Genomic DNA, 19866 nt, shown 5'->3' on the forward strand with positions numbered 1-19866 from the left:
TATATGATTATATTTTTTATGATTTATTTATATTTGACTTGTCGTTTTCTACTCTAAATTAACTTATTTGGCACAAAAATTTAAAAATTTTGATTAGATGGAACACGTGCTGTAAAATTAAACTTTAATTGAAATCTAATTTTTACACTGAACTAACTAACTTGGTTCAAAATTTAAAAATTTTGATTAAATGGAACACGTGGCGCAAAATTAAAATCTAATTGAATTCTAATTTAAAATCTAATTGGGGTTTCTCTCAACTTTATTTATTAATATATATATATATATATGACTTATAAACTTGAATTAGTTCTACAAAAAAAAAAAAACTCATAAATATAAAATCATTCAAAAATTATGTTTTCTATGATTTACTTATATTGGACTCCTCATTTTTTACACAAAATTAATTTATTTGGTACAAAAATTTAAAAACTTAGATTAGATGGGACATATGTCGCAAAATTAAATTCTAATTGAAATCTAATTTTTACATTGAATTAACTTACTTAGTACAAAAATTTAAAAAACTTAGATTTGATGGGACATGTGGTACAAACTTAGACTCTAATTGAATTCCAAATTGAAATCTAATTGGATTTTCTCTTAGCTTTACCTATTATTATATATATAAATATGATTTTCTATTTGAGTTTCAACATTTTGCGTACTAAAATACCCTCAGACAAATTCTTAAAGTATCTAAAATACCCCTATCTTTTAGTTAAATAATTTTAAATAAAAAGCACAAACTGGTTAAAAGAATAATTTACTATTCCTAAGTTTTAAGTTTTTCCTTTATCTCATCCTTCTTCCCCTATATATGTGTGTGTGTGTTTCTCAAAAAAAAAAAAAAAAAAATTTCCCTTTATCTTCTCCATTCAGTTTAAAACTTAGGCTACTATATATCTTTATCTCATTTTTAAACATTAATTCACGTTACCGTACTTCTTTCTTAAAAAAAATACAAGCGGTTATTTATATATCACTTTTAAATATTATAACACAAAACCAAAAAAAACAAATAAATAATAAAAGAGTATTATTGTACGCGCAAAACACTTGTGATGAGTCTAATACTACTAATAACAAGATTCTCTATTTGGATTTCAACATTTTGTGTATGAAAATACTCTCACACAAATTCTTAAGCTCTCTAAAATGCCTCTATCTTTTAGTTAAATAATTTTAAATTAAAAAACACAAACTGATTGAAAGAGTAATTTACATATCACATATCAATTCGCTCACTTTATTAGTTAGCATACGCTAAACAATAGCTCCTACCCAGATTGCCTTGTTTTGCAAGATTCTTTTAGAATTAAAGTCTCTAATAATAGGTTACACTGAAATTTGTAGCATGTCATCCTCTTAATAAATATTGGACTCGCTCTACCAAAAATGAAAATCAATTTGTGCACGCGTTTGAATTGCAAAACGAGGTCCCAAAGTGAGAAGTAGGGCTGCTATTCAAATGCTATTACTGCCTCAATAGGGGAACTACTTTTCAATGCTAGCAGTTAGGTAAATTAGGTTTCTCTGCCTTTTTTTTTTTTTCTAATATTTTTGGGGGTAAAAAAAAAAAAAAAGCATAGCAAGGAAATTATCAATAAAAGAACAAAAACCAATTAATAAAGAAATGGTCAAAAAATGGCCTTTTGCTCTATATATACCACCTGATAAAATAAATATTTGTGATATTATTTCAACGATGATGTGTTTACATTGTTTTTCAATAATTAAAAATAATTTATATATATTAAAGGTTTTGTGGTTTTAATGGTATATTTAACTTTTCTTGATCAGAATTCAAATCTTATATCCCTTCCTTTTTGTAAGTCTAAAAAAAATAAAAAATAAAAAATAAAACGAAAACCATAAGGTATATATAGAGCTTTAAAATCTGACAAAAACACTTTTAGGGTTTGTTTGGGAACATCTTATTTAACTGAAACTGAAATTTTTTTTACTGAAAGTATTGTAGATAAAACTAAAAGTATTGTAAATAAAGCTAAAAGTTAGTTGAAATAGTAGAATGAGACTCATGAATAGTATTAAAAAGTGCAATAAGACCCATAAATAATAACAAAAATAAACTAAATAGTAAAGAAGTTGCCTAAAATAAGCTATCCCAAACGCAACCTTAAACTCTTTTTAAACCAACATCATCAACTAGATTTTTAGTTTCTAATCTTAAACTTGTCTGTTATTACTTACAAGTGAAATTAACTATAAGTGATTGTGACTTCTTTAAATGAAAGATTAATGACCTTCACTCATTTAGGATAATAGGGTCTATTATTGCAAGTTTAGATAGCCTAGTTTAGGAGAAATTATGAGATCCTCATGGTGGACAAGTGGCGTGGTCCACCATGAGGATTGTATAATTTCTCCTAGTTTAGCTCTACCAGACCACACCATTTAAGAGACTATATGGACTTATGTTGGAATTTGAATAAGATTTTATTTATTTATAAATTCGATAGTTATTATTGGAGAGAGAGAGGAGATCTAACCCCTAAATGTCTTTGATTTGAAAGATCATAAGTACTGTAAGCTAAACTACAAGACCTTTAAGTTGGAGAAGATGACTTTCATGACAATGACACTAATGTCATTCACCTTTCTTAACACCCCCCAACACCAACACCAACCCCACCCTCTCCTCCTCCCCACCCAACCATTTATATAAGGATAAAATTTAGGTACAACGCAGTACAAATATATTTTAGGTATAATCGTTTGTCTTTTTATCGATCAGTGCAAGCATATGTTTAATAATTGTACTCTATCAAATGAACTATATCTTAATTTTGCTCTTTTATCTAAAACCATGGAAAGGGAAATACAATAATAATTAGAATACAAAGATGGAAGATAAAAGATATAAGTTTTTATCTACTATATATTTTTTTCACCAACATTGAAATCTCCTACTAAAATAGAACAAGAAGAATAAATAAAGTCAATAAAGTATATTTTATAATTTTGTAGAATAAAAATTGAAAGGGATAATCTACAACTTGTTTGGGAGAGGAGAATATGGGGAATTGAATGAAAATAATAGAATTTTTGAAATTATTTTTTTCATTCTCTCATTTGGGATTTTTTTTTTTAAATTGAAAAAAAGAGGAATTAGAATGAATTAAATATGTTTTAATGAATTTTTATTGAAATTTTGATAATACCTTTTTTTTTTCTTAGATGCATATACTTTTATTTAGATTCAAGAATTGACATAATAGTAGTAATATGGTTATAAGATGACTAAAATTCTAGCCGTGACAACATCAATGAAAATTTTAGTTTCCAAACCTGATCTTGTTTGTTGTAATAGTAGTTTTTTTTTTTGAAGATTGTTGTAATAGTAGTTGAAAATGAAAATAAGTAGATTGTGAGACTTTAAATAAATAAATAATAATATTGGTGGCCCTGATAATATATATGATCTATTATTGCCGTTCACACATTGACACGTGGAAATTTTTGGGGGACCAAGTGAAAAAGATAGGTGTGTTGATAGACAATAAGATGACCTTAATCTTAATAATGTCCGCTTGAAGTTGAGGTATGAAATGAAAACCTGATTTGTCCTAATGAACTACCTTGTACTGAATAGGATGTTTCTGCTGAACATGTTTTAGTTGTCTTGTCTTTCTGCCCTATATTACACTAATAAGCATACGCTTTTTAAACAACTTTAGTCCTTTGGGGTTGCCCATGTCTAATGTCTATTCCTACAACTAGCAAGCTATATATTACATGCATGTCAGTATCTAAATGGTTGTTAAGAATACGTGAGGGCTAAAAGATATAGTATAGAGACCTTAGAGCAAGCTTGCTTCATTGGCAGCATTAATAACACCATATAAGACAAAATGTTGGTCAAAATTTAAAGTATCACTTTCTTAAAAACATCATTCATACGGGACGATTCACCTAATCTAATAGTTGGGGTGTTTTGTTCATAATAATAATAATAATAATAATAATAATAATAGTTGGATGTTTTGTTCAAATGACTTAATAAATCTCTTCTTTAAAAAAAAAGACTTAATAAATCAAGTAATTCAAATGGACTTAATGAATATCTAAATGTTGCATAATGATTTGGACGAAAATATCTTATATAAATATAAGTTAACATGTTTAATGTGATGACTAGTTCAAATACTTTGTTATAGTAAAGTGTATGATGAGAATTAATAATTAAGACATATTATAAAAAGATAATGTTGTTAGCATGTTTAATCATGATTTTTAACCATATAAATGATATATAAAGAAATTTCATAAAGGAAACTAAGTGGTTGTTAAGAATACATGAGGGCTAAAAGATAGTATAGAGACCTTAGAGCAAGCTTGCTTCATTGGCAGCATTAATAACACCATATAAGATAAAATGTTGGTCAAAATTTAAAGTATTACTTTCTTAAAAACATCATGCATGTGGGACGATTCACCTAATCTAATAGTTGGGGTGTTTTGTTCATAATAATAATAATAATAATAATAGTTGGATGTTTTGTTCAAATGACTTAATAAATCTCTTTTTTTTTTTTTTTTTTAAATTTAAAAAGACTTAATAAATCATGTAATTCAAATGGACTTAATGAATATCTAAATGTTGCATAATTATTTGGAAGAAAATATCTTATATAAATATAAGTTAGCATGTTTAATGTGATGACTAGTTCAAATACTTTTTTTTTTTTTTTTGAGAAACCTAGTTCAAATACTTTGTTATTGTAAAGTGTATGATGAGAATTAATAATTAAGACATATATTATAAAAAGATAATGTTGTTAGCATGTTTAATCATGATTTTTAACTATATAAAAGATATATAAAGAAATGTCATAAAGGAAACTAAAATGAATGTTACAATATATGTAAAGTGTCAAGAGTCTTATAACTCAGTTAATACTTTATGGTGTTTGATTTCAAATGAGACATTCATAATTCAAATATTTGCTCTAGTAATTATTGATTTTTTTTTTTTTAAAAAAAACCCCAACAAATACTATATCATTAGCTATGATAAAAATGATGATAGGTATTCCAAAAAACGTGATATTGCACTATTCATCTCCCATCTCATTGTTCGGAAGAAAAAATAAAAGAAGTGAACGTTGTGTTTACCTTAGAAAATATCTAAATTTAAAAATGCAAATATGCATATAACTTGTAAATTTCAGTTAACTCAATTGGTAAAATTTCATGCCATAAAAAAAGAGATTTGAGAATCAAGCTCCAAAAATCAATTAATATTTTAGTATAAGAACAATGATCAGTGTCAGCTTAATAGTATAAACTATTGATGCAGTTGCCTAAGGCCCTAAGTATAAAAAAGACCCCAAATTTTAATTTAATTAAGCCAAAATATTAACCAATAAATAAAATAAGAATTTTCTTTTCAAATGAAAAAACAAGAAAAAAAAGAGATAGAAATGCTACATTAACAACATTTTTTACAACAAATTCTAAGTAGCATATTGTTATAGTGTTCAAATTAGAACCAATAACAACATAACACCTAGGATTTGTTGTAAAAATATTGTGAATGAAGCACTTCTCAAAGGGCAATACACAAAAAAATTTACAACATTTTTTCACAATAGTTGTGTTGGCAAACTTTACCTAATTCTCATTTGGGTCCACCACTAACATCACTTTTTTACTTACCACTATCATTCTACCACATTAACAGGTGTGAAAATTTTTGTCAAATTTTTTGTGTCTATAAGCACTAGAATTGGGAAGTGTAAAAACTCCTCAGTCGCTATTTTACATCTTAGATCTTTAAAAACATGCTACATCTGGGGGTGGGTATCTAAAAATTATACCATATGTGAATAGTAAGGTTGTATATATACAACCCGACTATTCATGGGTTGTAAAAATAAAAATTAATATTTTAATGGAGAGAGAGGAAAAGTGGGGAGAAAGAGATGGGAGACAAGAAATAGAATTGATTTGTTTATATTATATGTTGGTATAATTTATATTATTTTAATGACTTGTATGTAAAAATAGAAATTGAAATATTAAGTAAATTGTAAAATAAGATGATAAAATAAATAAAATAGGTGTTGAGAATGTATAATAGATACTTTTTTACATCTATGGGTACTAATGCTTTAAACTTTCTATAGAAGAAATTCTACGTAATTTATGTTAATCAGTAATAATTTTACATCTAAAACAAAGTAATATAGTTTAAATAATATTTAATTTTTTTTAAAGTCATATATATATATATATATATAAAATGCCTTGATTTCAATTTTCATCTTTAATCTCCTAAATGTATCAAGCACCCAAATGTATCAAGCAATGTGAAGTTAAAATTTTATCATATCCATCTTAAAAAAAAAACACACACACACACACAAACACAAATACAAACACAAACACAAACACAAACACAAAAGGCATGAGACATAACTCTCCCGTGAAGTCACTTTCTACAACCTGGCACGTCTTTAGAGAATGGAGAGCACACCAAAACAGAAAGTCACCCACCGTCCATGGAGAAAGGTAGCTGCTGGGAGAGAGACAAAGAGCCTCACTTTAGGGACATAAAAGAGAGGGACACGTGTCCAGACATAATTTATGGACCAGAACAAAACTTAATTACTTAGTGGGTGAGCCTAAGGCAAATACTGAAATACCCCAAAAAATAAAAATAAAGAATATAATAATAATACTATAAATAGTAAAAAAAATCAGTGGCCATGTCTTTCCCTTCTTTAATGCCCCCCCATCTCTCTACACTTTCTACTTTTGGTACATATCCCTCTTCCAAGCCCTTAACAACTCGGTCTCTCACTCAGACTCTCACTCCACTCGCTCCTTGACTCAGTCCACTCCACATGGCCTGAACTATTCTCTCCCAGCAGAACCTGTACTGTAAGTCATCAATTTTATTTCTTTCCTGTTTTTTCTGCCTTTACTTTCTCTCTCTAGAAATGGGTTTTGCTTTGATTGTGAGAATAAGATTCTTCTGTCCTTTTTTTTTTTTTTTGGTACTGAGATTTTGGAAATTTTTTGTTTTTTTGAAACTGGGTTTATTGGGAACTGGGTAAAAAAAAAAAAAGGAAAGCTTTTATATTTTTGGGTTTTGAATGATTTTTTTTGGTTTATGGGTGAAAAAGTGAAAAAGTATGTAGTATATACCTTGGAGAGCTCAGATGAGTGCTACTGCTGTAAAAAGAGACTTAGATATTGACTTTTGTGTAGGTGAATCAATAAATGGATATAACAGAGTTGCTCAGTTGTACACTATATTGATACCAAGCTTCAGAATTGTTCACCATATATGTCATCTTTATGTGATGTATGAATGTATGTTGGTATGCATGTACACATATATAAACCTCAAGTTGTTAGTCTAGTGGTTCCAAGGGCTCATGAGATCCATGAGGTTTTCAAATTCAAGACTTTTAGCCAGCATCTTGGGGCCACCCCTAGGTTCCTCCCTGAAATTACCTAGCGTGTGAGATGGGAAACTACACACCAGGTGGAATAGTTGGGGTGCTGAAAGAGTTGTGAACACCCTCGTTAGCGTGTGCATGTGCACATACACACACCCTTAGGTATTGGTTAATAATTCATTTAAAGAAAGTTTTTATGGGAAAAAAAAATTATGTTTTAAGTGCATAATATTGAATGTTTGGAAGCCTATGATTTTTATTGGTGGGGGCAGAAAATTTTTAAGTCTTAAGAGTTTTAGAGTTTTTGTCTTTGGTGGGAGTTAGAATTTAGAGTTTAGACCCATAGTTTGGGATTTTTTTTACTCATTTTTTTGTGGTGGTACAAAAGTTTAGGAATTTCTTATGCACATGTAACTGGTACACAATTTTTGTTATCTCATGTTGGGAGATTGAGATTTGTGGATTTCATGCAGAAGTGCTTGAATTATGGATGTATTCAGATTTAAATAAATGGGGTCAGTTAAAGATGCTTTAGCTTGGGATACACTAACAAGACTAATAGTATGTTTGTTTGGACTAGGTTTTCTACATAGGGATTATTGAAACAAATGTAATTTTTATCGGACTGTGTAAACCCAATAAAAAAAAATGGGGTATCTTGTTGACAACTACCTGTCAAACTTATTTGAGATGAAAGCGCGATTAATTATGTGCAAAAATTGTTGTTGACAAAGTGACGCGACTAATGAATGTTGATGTCAGTAGATGAACATTTTCAACATGAATGCTTGCTCAACTGCTGCTTTAAGTGTAGTTATTGTTGAAGAAAGTGATATTTTTTACAGTATTGCATTATTCTCTTGCCAGAAATTGGAGGCATTTTTCTTCCCTCTATTTTTTCCCGGGCCCACCGGGGGGGGGGGGGGGGGGGGGGGGTTGTCAATTGCCAAATATATGAAAAAAGTCCCTCAATCTTCTGATGCTGTAAATTATCAACCTTGTATAAACAAAAAAGTTATTTCCTGGCTAACTGTAACTCCTGCTTTCTTAAGAATGTCTGTGGTAAAGAGGTTTTCTGAGACAATGGATGTCAATTGCACCAAGTGAAGTTTGGGGAAAAAAAAAATGCTACTTTTTATTGTGGGGTTTAAATCTTGGGTCTAATTGAGTAGGACTGCTGAGACCATTGCTATTATTGATTCATAGGAAAGGCAGTTACAGTTTTACTTTAGATATTAGAAAATGCTACCCTTTACTGTCTTGGTTCTAATTTTTTCAATGTTGTGTGAGTTGGATTCTATTATGTCACTCGGAGGGGTCAGGGGGGCTGTGTATGAGTGGTGAATTTGCGGGTAATGAGCTGGTAGGAAGACGCTGATGACACATACTTGACAATTTTGTCTTGGCCGAAATGGGACGGAAAAAAATCCACATGGAGGTCTCTGACAGTTTTAAGTTCACTTGTTTGTTTGGTAGGGTGGGAGATTAGGAATCTAATGGGACAAATTGGCTGAAAGTGATGTATTTGAAGGGATGCCAACCGTTATTGTTCCATTACTCCATTATATGGTCTTTGCATTAATCTTGGTTCTCTTCTAGGCTTGGGGAGCAGTCTGGTTCTAATCTGTTCTCTTAAAGGAAAAAACAGAGAAATTTGCTACCCACCCTTACATGTTGATGCTCAAGTAGAGGGAATGGACAAACACTGCAATTCCGAGATTTGAGTTGAAGGTAACTGTGACTTTACTTGAGCTGTAAATGTCAAAGCATGATAAATATGTCACACATTTATCAACTACTTGTGTAACATGTGGCTCTTGTCTTGTTTGAGTTTCTAGTCCTTGCTCTTTTCCATCAGTTAGCACATCTTATCGAGAGTGTGACTGTTTGCTGTACTTTTGGCATTATGTTGGTTGCAGTCATTGCATGCTGACCAGTGCTTGGCTGGGAAAATTATTCATGCACATTGCATCTAAAACCAATTTTCTTTCTTATAGGTGTTTTCTTAATAAATTTTTTATGATGGACTGGAACTCAAAAGCCACCTCGGAGTGGGACTGGGAGAAATTGGCAGGGTTCAGCTCAAAGACAATTGATATTCCAGAATTGGTACAACCATCAAATCATGAGCTTGAAGGAGGGGTTGACAACACATCTGTTTATTCATCTGCAGGTGGTGGTGGTTTCTCAGGGTCTGATTTGGGCCATGGTTCTTCATCTAGGAGCTCCATCTCTGCTTCAGCTGATTCCTCTTCCAAGGAAGGAATTAAGAGAAGTGGAACTGTCGATGACTTTCCTAAAGATTTTACTGAGAAGAACGAGTGGACCAGGGCGGACAATACTGGGAAATTTCCATCTTTTGGGGCATCTATCAGCTCTGGTGAACCAATAATTGGTTTGAAGCTTGGTAAACGAACTTATTTTGAAGACTTGTGCGTGGCAAATACCACTAAGACATTACCAACACCTGTGACTCCGACATCCTCAGCTGTTCCTGGAAAAAGGTCTAGGGCATCTTATCAGAGTACACAAACCCCACGTTGCCAAGTTGAAGGATGCAATATTGACTTAAAGTCATCGAAAGACTACCATCGGAGGCATAGAATTTGTGAAAGCCACTCGAAAAGCCCAAAGGTCATCGTTGCTGGTATGGAGCGTCGGTTTTGCCAACAGTGCAGCAGGCAAGTTTTCTTTGGATCTAATTTAAGGAATATTATAAGTATGGATCTCTATTTTCTTAGTAATTTGTATTACTAGATGTCTTTTTTGCATTTTCAACACTTCTTGATTGTAAGATTTAGTTTGTACAAGAAGATTTTGTGGGGTTGTCTTATTATTAAGTGAATTTGTTGATGTGACAATAACTTGGTTGTGAATGTTAAGGTTCCATGAATTGTTGGAGTTTGATGATAAGAAGCGAAGCTGTCGGAGGCGTCTCTCTGACCACAATGCGCGGCGACGTAGGCCACAGCCAGAGGCAATCCAGTTCCATTCTCCTGGGCTGTCTTCATCAATATATGGTGGTAATTTTGTCACTGAAAATTTCTGTACTTTTCTGTTGTGCCAGTAGTTATACAATTTAACTAAATCCGTCTGTCTATCTGCATTTAAGTCATCATTTTTGTTACATTCTCAATTAGAAAAGTGAACATCTTATTCTGTAAGTTTTTTGTTTGTTTTGGGAACATTGTTTTAGCCTTTCATCATTTGATTCTATAAGCAAATGATACATGATTGTTTCATTTTCCTCATGGTGATTTTTCTGAGATTCATAGCCAATCTTTGAAGTAAGGTTATGTATCATTGGTTTTAATCTCTACAGATGGGAGACAGCAGATGAATCTTGTATTGAATAGGGGTCCATTGTCAGCTGCAAATCCAACATGGCAAAGTGCATGCAACTATAACAAGGTCACACCAACTGGACATTCTCTAACTAGGCCTACAAAAACTGGGGGCATTGATAGGCAGCTGAAATTGCTCACAGATACGCCAGAGGTTCCTTCCATGCTACAAACATATTCAAGCAAGATGTTGTCTTTTGAAAACAGTACACCTCAAGTCCTTAGTCAAGGTATTTCTCCTTGCTTTTATACAGAACTTTTTTGTATTGGTAGAAGTGTTCCATATAAATTTTAATTTCTTTGCTGAGTTATACTTTGAAATATGGTGAATCAAACAGGCTTAGCTTATTTGGCTTATGTACAACATTTCAAAGTTTCACTTATTTCTAGGCACATTTGGACTTTTACCTAGCTTATTTTCAAGGCAATGTATGCCAAAAAAAAAAAAATTATACCAAACGAACACTTGCTTCTATTTGTCATAGCTTATTTTTTTGGCTGGCCAAGGTACAACATTTCAAACACTCACTGTTTCTAGGTATAGTTGTAATTTTACCCAGCTTATTTTTTGAAGCAATATAAACAGATGAAAATAAGGCATACCACACTCAAGTAGTGTTGATACACAATTTTGACCCCATAAGTTTTTCTTGAAAGGTATTCACAATCTTTATTGCAAAACATGTTCTAATTCTCATTAGAAATCATGCCCTAAATTTTATTGGAAGATGTATCTATTTTCCCTTGGAAAGCATACTGTATCTTTTATGGAAAGATGTGCACAACATTTTCTTGCAATGTGTGCCTTAATCTTATTTGTAAAATGTTCAATTTTCTTGAAAATAGCGCCTTATCTTTTATTGGAAAACATGTCAATTCTCCCGTAGGAAGCATATCTAATTTTCTCTGGAAAACATTACCTAATTTCATTGAGAATCATTTTTTAATTTTATTGAGTGAGTACCTTTCTCCTTGAAAATGTACCATTTTAACATCATTTTATGGGTATTAATGTACTATTTTTATATCTATTATTACTTATAAATTAATTATAGATATGTTTGTAAATATTTTAATTGTTGTTACACCTCTACTATCGAAATCTGTTGCCAGCCAATCACCTATCCATCGATCCAATGCACACTATCAAAGACCCATCTAATCCAAAACATCTAAGCACCATCGGCCAACCTCCATCCATGCCGACAACCACAACCCATCACTGTTGGCAAAAATCATACCACAAACTACCATTAATCAGGAAGCCACCTAAAACCATGAAAGTCCCAATCCATACTGCCTCAAACCAACAGAACCCATGCCCACCGTTTATGTCTCTGATTCATGACCACACTCAAGGACAAAAGATATTGACAAAGTGAGAGAGGAGGTAGGTGGAAAGAGAAGAGCAGATTAGTCTAAGGAAAAAAAAATAAAAAAAAGAGATGAGCTCAGGAATTGGGCTTAGTTTCATTTCAAGCCCAAACCTGAGCCCTGCATAAATGCAAAAACCCAAGCCTTGGTCCAAGTGAATCTCAAGCCCAAAAAAATCCCCTTAAGCCCAAACACTTGCCCAAGTTGAAACTTAACCATACCCAAACCCAAATAGTTCAAGCTCATTTTTTATTTTCCCATGGCTTCTAGCTCAATAACCAAAGTCTAGAGCCTGAATAGTCCGTAAAACCCATTACCTGAACCAAAATGGCTCCCAAAGTCCTTAATCAAACCCAAGACCAGATCCAAATGAGAGACCCAAACTACCCACTAACCAACCCAAGCCCCAATTATGCGCCAACCAAGCCAACGATAGAATTAGCCCAAACCTACAGCAGAATACTAACATTAGCCCATAAAACCCCCCATTTTCCTCAAGCATTCTTCTTCTTCCTCAATTTTTTATTTATTTAATTTTTAAGAATAATTTTCCTCAAGTACTCTTTCAAGTAGTTTTATTGCAATTTTGGCCTCATGCCTGCAGCATTTAGATTTTGTCTGACTAAGGTATAAATCTCGCTTCACAATTTGAAATTTTGTGATTTAAATTTATTCAAGTAGTTAATATTTATATTTTTGCAGGTGATGTGGTACTTAAATTGCTTGGATATGGTAGTGCTAAGCTGCCACTTTTTATTTTCGTAATGCGGATAGAATATTGTCTATAAATATTTACATTTTAATGATGTATGTGCCCCTATATAATATTGTGACTTTGTGAGTAATGGTTTGACTATCCAGAAGATAGACATCAATCTAGCAATTAAGTTATTCCCATCTTTAGTGGGTTCCAATTAACTCAATTGGTGATCTCTCTTATAGTTGAATAAGAGATATGGGATTCAGTCTTCATTTACACCAAAAACCGATTGATGTCTTGTTCTGATGATAATGAGTTATCATCAGGAGCGGACGTTATAGGTTAAACTTCTCTTAAAAAAAAGTTATTCCCTCCTTCCCCTTAGTTCTCCATTCCTTTTAATTTTAAATTTTTATGGAGTGATAAAACTGATAATAACTAACTTGTAAAATAATAATAATAATAAGGTGAGGAAGCAAGCACATATATAGCACGTCCCATAGACTCCAGTGTGTTTATTCAAAGTTGTGTACCAAGTTCATTTGTGGATTTTCTTTCTGTAAATAAAGTCTCTATTTCTTACATTACAATTCTCTATACAGGTTTAGAGGCATCTTCGTTTGCATCTAATGTTAATGTAGCGCCAGATCTTCGGCGTGCTCTCTCTCTTCTGTCAACCAGGTCATGGGGTTTGAATGACTCTGAAGGCAATGCACTGGACCAGCTCATGCATGTTAACCAAAGCAGTGAAGCCCAGCCTGCAGTGCATGCAGAACTGCAAAATTGGGATTTTTCCTCATCAGGACACGAGCAGGTGGAACAACCACCTCCTGAATCCCGTGCGCGTTCATTAAATTTCCATAATAATGGCAGTGGCCATTACCAGGAATTCCAGTTGTTCAAATCATCTTATGAATCTGGCTGCTTTTATTCCAATCAAATCAACTGATTATTGGAAATTAGCACTTCCTATGAAACCACTGCAAGGTCAGTGGATCCATCACCTTCTGTATAAATTTCATGTTATTTTAGGTTGTCAGAATAGTGTTTAATTTAAGTTTTATCATTATTTCTATACAATGTGATGGTAAAACATGCACCCTCGAATCCCTAAAAGCAGTTAAATTTCTTCCTCAATTCTCCAAGGGGTAGCACAATTAGTTGGGGACAATGTCTCTTGTAGAATCTTAGCCTCCTCTTCCCCATCCCTTTGGGTCAAACTCACTCGTCTAGAATTTTAATCTTTACGGGTAGCACAATCGGTTGGAACCAGCCTCATGAAGTCAAAGTCACTTGTTTGAATTCCCCCTTCATCCTTACCTTGGGCAAATTTCAGTCACATGCACACTGAGATAGAGAATCCTTCAGGTACCCATTGGAAGACTTAAAGTTTTATGTGACTGAATTTCACCAAGCATTTCTGGAACAGTGACCAAATCAGTTATATGAGACCCAGGAATTATTCTGATTAACCCATGAAATCCATAGAATTGGTGGTTTCTTCATATTGTCATCTGATATAAATAGTTGATGCAATATAACTCACTATTGAACAAATGAAATAATGTATAATGTTGAAGCATATATTTTTGTATGCAGACCTGATCCATATTGATTTATACCTTACATTTCCAACTGAATGTTGTGGCCTGGTTTTCATGCTCATTTGTGGGAATATTAATGTGGAAAGACAAGAGACGACATTAACTCACTGTTTTAAAGACCAACATCCACTTGCATTTTTCTAAAAGTTATTTCTTACTTTCAGGATTTTGTTGCATTTTTGGTCATGCTGGCAAGACATCCAAGCAGAGCACAGAAGCGACGTGTTTTGAAATTGGATTGTTTGCTAGTAGCAAGTTTTCTGCAACATTCATTGGTTACTTGACCGATCCGATCTCCTTTTTGTTTTTTTTGAATGATCTGATCTCCTTTTTTTTTAAATAATGTTGATCTGATCTCCATATTGTTGAAATAATGTTAATGGTCCGCTAATTTGTCCAAGAGGACTGCCTACCAGGCTTTAATTTGGTAAGCACTTGAATATTATTATTATCCAGTGCTAAAAAGATTGTCTGGTAGTTTATATATAACTTTTGGACAGCTTACTGCATCTTTTTAAGATCTTATTACTAATTTTGCTCTCCCAGATTGGATGAGTTCCTAATTTTAAGCATGATGAATAGACCTTTGTAAGTTTTATCCTAAGTGTGAGAACTTTTAACCTTTATTAAAGTTCCTTGTGTTCTCTTTCCTGTTAAATATTCTTGAGTAGTTATGGCTGTGGTTAGAATAATTTTTCTTAGAAGATATGAGTCGATTACTGAATGTACTTGGGTGTCTCTCCTAATAAAATACTTAGGCAATCTATCGTCATGCTTACATGCCGGCCGGCATGATCAACATGAGCAAAAATTCCCTTTTTTTTTTTCTTCTTTCAATTTCCTGGTAAATTTTTGGTACTTTTTGATGTTTTCCTTGATTTTGGGCACCTCTTTGGTTGCCTCAGTGGTCCTCCATTTTGTGCAATTTATGTGTTATTGGAAATGTTATGAAGTTTTCTTTCGAACGGTACCAAGTTTCCATTAATCAAACTTGTAGTTCAAAAGTAATTAGTCTCAGGAAGTTAGATACTTCACAAACAATTTTTTTTTTCTTTCAACATTTGAAGCTTATCATGGTGTGACCTTGTGTGCATGATTCCTCTCAATGCAGATCACTTCTTAGGTGAAGGTACCATTTTGAAGAAGTGACATACTTTATGAAAGTAGGGACTTGTCAAACCATTGCAACGCTAATTGACTCAATTTGACAACTTTAAACTTTCTCATTCATACATTTACTTCGAGGCCTTCCTGAGCTTAGGTTTACACAAATGAGATGTGGTTAAAAAACTCACACAACACCAATTTTTTTTGTTGGTGTTTGATTTAACCAAAAATGTTGTGCGCAAGAACTTGACTACTCGCTAATGTTTTAAAGTTTTTTACTCATGATTTTGACTCAATTCTTGGATTTTTCTCTCCCACAACCTCTCAAAATGAATGAAGCTTGTCACCCAATCATTTCCAAAGACAACTCTTACGAATTTGACATCATGTGACAAAAGTTATACCAAAGTCCAACTTTCCAACACTTAAGCAAAAGGTAAACTGCAAGTTATGGAATTATTTTTGTATTTTCATGGAACCTTGTATAATATACATATATTCTTCTTGAATTGCCACTTGTTTTGAAAGGAAATTGGAAAATCTATGCATCGGTCCAACATTCGACTTGATCAGATGCTCTAAGTTTCTTATCAACCTTGGTCAAACCTTGGAATAATTTTCCTTGTTGTGCCCAATTGACTTTATGGCTCAAATATGATTTTTCTTGATTATTATAAACAATCGAAGAAACGCTTTGTGGGGAAAATGGGGGCAATGACAAACTTTAATCTCATATCTTGACTTTTCTTGACTTTGCTAGTTCAAGTCTTGCTTGTATTACTACTTCAACAAAAAAAAAAGTATTTTACATTCTATTCTGATGACATATTATCTACATTTTTAGATCCCTATGTATTCCAAATGCTTGTCACCACTAGAAAAATTCTTTTTTGACCTTTAAATAATTTATGTGGTGGAATTAATGGATTTATTGCACAAGGGTGCTATGGATATATATCAATCACAATTATCAAATATTAGATTTAAAGCAATAAACATTTATCACAAAGATTTGACAGCAAAGTTGAAAAACAATGAAGAAACTCTTCAATGGAAAAACTCTGAGGATCTAGTCCTGTTTGAATATCCACTATAAAGGATTAATTATGATAGTCTATACTTACAAAACCTTTACTTTATGTGACTTCTACCGACACCCTTCTTGCCCTCCTACTGTAGTAGTTCCAGAACATTTGGAATCTTTCTATAGTAATTTCTCCCATAAGCAGACATCACCTACATGAAGCAGAACCTCTAACACTCCAAGAACTCCTCAAAGATTTATTGCAGTGAATTCACATGATAGAACCTATATGATTTCAAAGAAATGTATATGGTTCAAGGTATTATCATGAACACTTACAGATTTGTTTTTTGGTTTTTAGAACAAAGCACAAAGATGAGTTTTTCAGATTAAAGCTTTAGGATAAAGGCTTCAAGACCTTCTTTTTGTGGCTTTATGGTAAGCACAAGCATGTTTTCTAGTAGAATTCAAAATTCTTAACTTGATGATTTCTCTTGAGTGATATTATTTTTGGTCTAGTGAAACTCTTAAAGACAACAAAATTGTGCTAACTTCAAACAGTCATACTCATTTATTTCAAATCCAAATTGGTTTAAATTTGTATCCATTTTGAAATCTTAGATGTTTACTTTCCAATGAAACTAGGTTAATTTAGAATTTAGCTATGGTATACAAGTTATGATCAAAATATCATCTCCCCATCATTTTTGTGTAGATTGAAACTTTGTCGTCTTTGGGCAATTTCTGACTAAGACTCAATCTCGACACAATTCTATTAATGTAACCCAAATTTGATAGGTTTTGAAACTAGGAATTTTCAAAACTCTCAACCCTCTATAACCAAACATAATTCATATACTATTCTACATTAATCTATACATTAGAACATTCAAAGTAATAGTAATATTTGGGTTTGAATCCCCTGGATCCCAAGTTGGAGTTGTCAAACTGTCAATACCGAATTTGGTTCGAATCTTGATGAGGTTTTTTATATGCTGGGATGGGTATGTGGAATCACCACCAATTATAAGATTTTATAGGTTTGTTGGCCATCTAACTTCTAATCAATATTGTAAAGTTTTAGACCCCTTAACACAATAAGTTTAACCTAATATTAAGCCAAGTTGATTAACAAGTTTGTTAATTAAAACTAAGTTAAACAAATATGTGTAAAACAAATATAATGCATAAAGTAAATAACACAAAGATCTGATGACTCAGGAAAACCAAACAGGTAAAAAACCTGGGAATGATTTGACCTAATTATCCTCAAAGTAAAATAGATCCACCATAAAAGAATTAAAATTTGTACAATAGAACTTAGACCACTAACATCCTATTGCTACCTCGAGTAAAATACTTACTACCACGACCACGTAACAGCTCCGAGTCCATAGACTACTTTTTTTGATCCACTGCAACCACAAGTTCTCCTACTGGTGACTTTGAGACTCCATTCAAAGATTTCAAATCTTCTTTAAGTTCTTTATGCAGCAATTGCAGCGATTATTAAGTTCTTGACATGAAATTTGATCTTGATAATCCTAAGTGTGTATGAAGGTAAACACTTCTAGATCTCACAAGAGATTCAACACACAACATATCAAACTTCTGAAACATAGTTAGGGTTTTTCTTTTTATATGTGAAATAAAACCTACACGTCAAACGGGCTTGGGCTGAATTGGAAATTTTACAAAAAATTAATTTTGCACGATTCTCGATCGATCGAATCTAATTTTCGATCTATTGAGCCTTGCAAAATTTGTCCAATAATTTCTGCAATCACTCAATTCTAATTTTACAATTAAACATACTTTGAGCAAGCCTAACCTAGATTCTACATTTTGATCATGGTTTGCCAACACATTACATATTGAAGTTTTAATACATTAGTCCCTAATGTCTTAGAACCTAACAAATATATATATATATATATATATATATATATATATATATATATATATATATATATATATATATATATATATATATATAACTGAAACCTCTGGAACTCTTACAATTTTTCACATCAACACAAATTATAAATAAAATTATCATTTTATTTAAATAAAATTATTTTTGTTTAGTTCAAATTTAACAAGAAGTGAAACTTTATCTATCTAACAATTCCAACTTAAACTCATCATTTTTTTTAAATAAAATTATTTTTGTTTAGTTCAAACTTAACAAAGAGTGAAACTTTATCTCTCTAACAAGTTCAACTTAAACTCAAACTCATCATTATCATATATATATATATATATATATACACACACACACACACTATAACCTCTGAAACTCCCACAATTTTTCACTTCAATACAATATTTAAATAACATTATCATTTTATTTAAATAAATTATTTTTGTTTAGTTCAAACTTAATAAGGAGTGAAACTCTATCTCTCTAACAAGTCCAACTTAAACTCAAACTCATTATTTTTAATAAAAAGTGAAACTCTATCTCTTTAATAAGTTCATATTAAACTCAGACTCAAATGTTGATGAGCATTAGACCAATCAACATCCGAGTAAACATTAATAAGCGAAAGAAATCCATTGGAAGAGGTCATGATGAATAATATTGCTTAGATAGATTTGAAATTCATAAATTGGGTGAATTTTTGTCTTCATGCCATTAGTCAACGACTCAACATGATAAATTTTGATAAATAAAAGGTATTTTAGTTATTTTAAACTTTGATGCACAAAATTGATAAATCCAACATCCAATTAGGAAAAATTATATTGAATTCAGCATTTATTCACAGTTTGAGTATGAATAAGCCAAAGAAAAAAAAAATCTTTGGAAGAGGTCATGGTGGATAGTATCAACCAGACAATTTTGAAATTCATCGATTGGGTGAATTTTTGTCTTCATTCCATTAGTCAATATGATAAAAGTTTGATAAATAAAAGGCATTTTGCTTATATTAAACATTGCTAATCAAAGGCAATGGTTTACAAATTTTTTGTAAGCCATTGTACGTTCAATCAGTGGCTTCTTCATCAAATTGTAACACAAATTGATGTCATATAAGAGCAAATCATGTAATAGTGTAGTTTTTTAATTAATTTAAAATTTTATAAAATTAATTTTAGTCTACCTCACAAATAGGCAAGTTCCTGTGCATAGCACAGGTTAACGACTAGTTTTAAGCCTCCAAAACTCTCACAATTTTTCACGTCAGCACAATATTTAAATAAAATTATTTTTGTTTAGTCCAAACTTAAGAAGGAGTGAAACTCTATCTATCTAATAAGTCCAACTTAAACT

At 31.9% G+C, this 19866-nt stretch overlaps 1 pseudogene; it reads left to right on the forward strand.

The window, feature by feature from the left end:
- The first annotated feature begins 6746 nt into the window (after positions 1–6746).
- On the forward strand, positions 6747–15054 carry LOC142643200 (squamosa promoter-binding-like protein 2; annotated as a pseudogene).
- The last annotated feature ends 4812 nt before the right edge of the window (positions 15055–19866 follow it).

The sequence above is a fragment of the Castanea sativa genome, chromosome 7, assembly GCF_040712315.1.
Source record: "Castanea sativa cultivar Marrone di Chiusa Pesio chromosome 7, ASM4071231v1".
In the NCBI taxonomy this organism is placed as follows: domain Eukaryota; kingdom Viridiplantae; phylum Streptophyta; class Magnoliopsida; order Fagales; family Fagaceae; genus Castanea; species Castanea sativa.